Below are 2,500 nucleotides of genomic sequence, written 5' to 3'. Positions count from 1 at the left end.
CTTGGCTCGTGGGTCGATGAAGAACGCAGCTAATTGCGCGTCAACGTGTGAACTGCAGGACACATGAACATCGACATTTCGAACGCACATTGCGGTCCACGGATACAATTCCTGGACCACGCCTGGCTGAGGGTCGTTTATATAACTAAAGACTGCTTGCGTTTGCCTTTAGCAGCAAAAGGTTTTCTCTTCATTGTTAAATTTTTTTCGGTACCGCTCGTCGTTCGACTAGATAAAACGAAACTGTTAAACGCCGAAAAGTCGAACGTTTCGGAGCGGGATCCGATGGTCGAACGCGAGAGAGAGAACAACTTGCGAAATTGGCGAAAACGTACGAGCGATGGTTGGACATTTCGTCGGCGTTTGACGCGGAGAATGTTAAATGGAACGTTCGTGTCTCGCCCTCTCTTTGCTAGTGTTCATTTTTTTCACAGGCGACAGAAGAACATTTTCGTATATCTCGCAATTCTTAGTTTTTAGGATCTTCTCGGCGGAATGCGCTTATCTCGGCTTGCGTGAGTCGTGGTTTCTAGTTAAACCCCTAAAAGAGACCATATACGACCGCCCGTGAAAGAGCGCTCCCGAGTCGAAAACACCTAACTACAGAAGGATATTTAGACGAGAGAGAAAATGATTCTTCGCCCTGCGAGAGAATTGTTAGACACCAATTTGAAGGAAGCAAGCCGAGAGTAGAGCGTGTTTACGGCGTTTCTCCGCGCTCCCGACGTTGTCTGAAATGATTGTCGAATTTTTTTTTCGACGGTGCGAAAGTTTATACAACGAGGAGAAAAGTTAAAAATAAACGTGCGACGGAAGCTCTTTCACGGTTAAATTATTACGAGATCGTAGCTTCGCCACGTTTTTTTAACATTTACAAGCGCAGATCGCTTCGTTGTCGTTGATTAGAAGCGGAAGACCGCGCGATCCCAATACGGGTTCCGGTCGTCCAGTCCTCGAAGTGCATAATTGTGCCGGACGGACGTTGAAAAACCCGGACCGATCGAACGATAAACGCTTATTTGGTGATCGTCTTGCGAGAGTCTCCCTTCATTGTTGTTCGTGTGTTAAATTTCTTTTATCGAACAACGGTCGAACGCAAATGAACAATGACATTTACACCGAAGATCGATCTCGAAACGCTTTTGTTCCTCCTTTTGTGCGCTCGTGGTTTCATCGAACGATATATACACGACGAAGGTGTACCACGCACGTTAAAAATGGGATTTTTTTTTCCTTTAACCCTTTATTCTCTGGACCATGATAAGTCACCGATGGTTTACATGGCTGTCTCTGGCATTCTCGCCCTTTTCTTGGGATTTTGCGTCGGAACGCGACAGCAAAAGAAAAAACGTATCGGACGATGCGTCTTTACGGTTTATCGACCGTCGAGTGTATATTCGAACGTAAATATGTTGTAACGGTATATGTATCCTTTAGGGGACAAAAGAAACATGAAACGATCGTGTGCGAGAGCGCGCCGAGGGTAAGAAGAAAAGGTCCGACCTTTATCTCCTCGTTGTCGTAGTCTCTCCTCGTCGTTTGTTTTAACGCGCCCTGGATAGATAAAAAGATATATCCGATTATAATATATACATATATACTCCGACGCGAGTCGAGAACAACCGGACGTCGTCGTCGTCGTTTTTTTTTTTGTCGTTGTCCCGCCTGCCCGAATATGCGGCGTTTTAAGTGCCTTTTTTCTTTTGTCGAACAAAAGAGAGAGGAGACACCGAGCTTTCATTTTGGCTCGTACGTACCTTCGAGTAGTCGACGATATTGTGTTGATCCGAAAAGAGAAAAATAGTTGGTTATCGAACGATACAAGGAAAAAATCGAACGACATAATCCCTGTGCGTCGTTGGTATTAATATACCTTTCGTATTACGTGTCGAAACCCCGAAAAGAGCGTACAGTTTGTGGTATAACTTTGAAAAGAAATAATAAAATTTCGACGACCTCAGAGCAGGCGAGATTACCCGCTGAATTTAAGCATATTAATAAGCGGAGGAAAAGAAACTAACAAGGATTTCCTTAGTAGCGGCGAGCGAACAGGAATGAGCCCAGCACTGAATCCCGCGGTTAACGCCGCTGGGAAATGTAGTGTTCAGGAGGATCCGTTTATCCCGAGACATCGAATCGCGTCCAAGTCCATCTTGAATGGGGCCACTTACCCATAGAGGGTGCCAGGCCCGTAGCGACCGGTACGCGTCTCGGGTGGATCTCTCCTTAGAGTCGGGTTGCTTGAGAGTGCAGCCCTAAGTGGGTGGTAAACTCCATCTAAGGCTAAATATGACCACGAGACCGATAGCGAACAAGTACCGTGAGGGAAAGTTGAAAAGAACTTTGAAGAGAGAGTTCAAGAGTACGTGAAACCGTTCAGGGGTAAACCCGAGAAACCCAAAAGATCGAATGGGGAGATTCATCGTCAACGAAGCTGGCTCCCGTGTTGGTGCGATAGTGCCCCGGATGGTCCCGTTACGGCGGGTTTCCCATCGGCGTG

General features: G+C 46.4%; 1 non-coding gene and 1 pseudogene across 1 annotated transcript in view; both read left to right on the top strand.

Annotated features, from left to right (window-relative positions):
* The window catches only part of LOC143265103 (5.8S ribosomal RNA), a 155-nt gene extending 19 nt beyond the window's left edge, over positions 1–136 (top strand). The window contains exon 1 of the ribosomal RNA XR_013039272.1: positions 1–136. This exon is cut by the window's left edge and continues 19 nt beyond it. This is a non-coding gene — a ribosomal RNA (5.8S ribosomal RNA).
* A 1,816-nt stretch (positions 137–1,952) lies between these two features.
* The window catches only part of LOC143265104 (large subunit ribosomal RNA), a 4,656-nt pseudogene continuing 4,108 nt past the window's right edge, over positions 1,953–2,500 (top strand).

Source organism: Megachile rotundata, chromosome 8 (assembly GCF_050947335.1).
Source record: "Megachile rotundata isolate GNS110a chromosome 8, iyMegRotu1, whole genome shotgun sequence".
NCBI classification, from domain to species: domain Eukaryota; kingdom Metazoa; phylum Arthropoda; class Insecta; order Hymenoptera; family Megachilidae; genus Megachile; species Megachile rotundata.
Note: the sequence above shows the minus strand (reverse complement) of the source record. Positions and strands in the feature narration are given on the sequence as shown.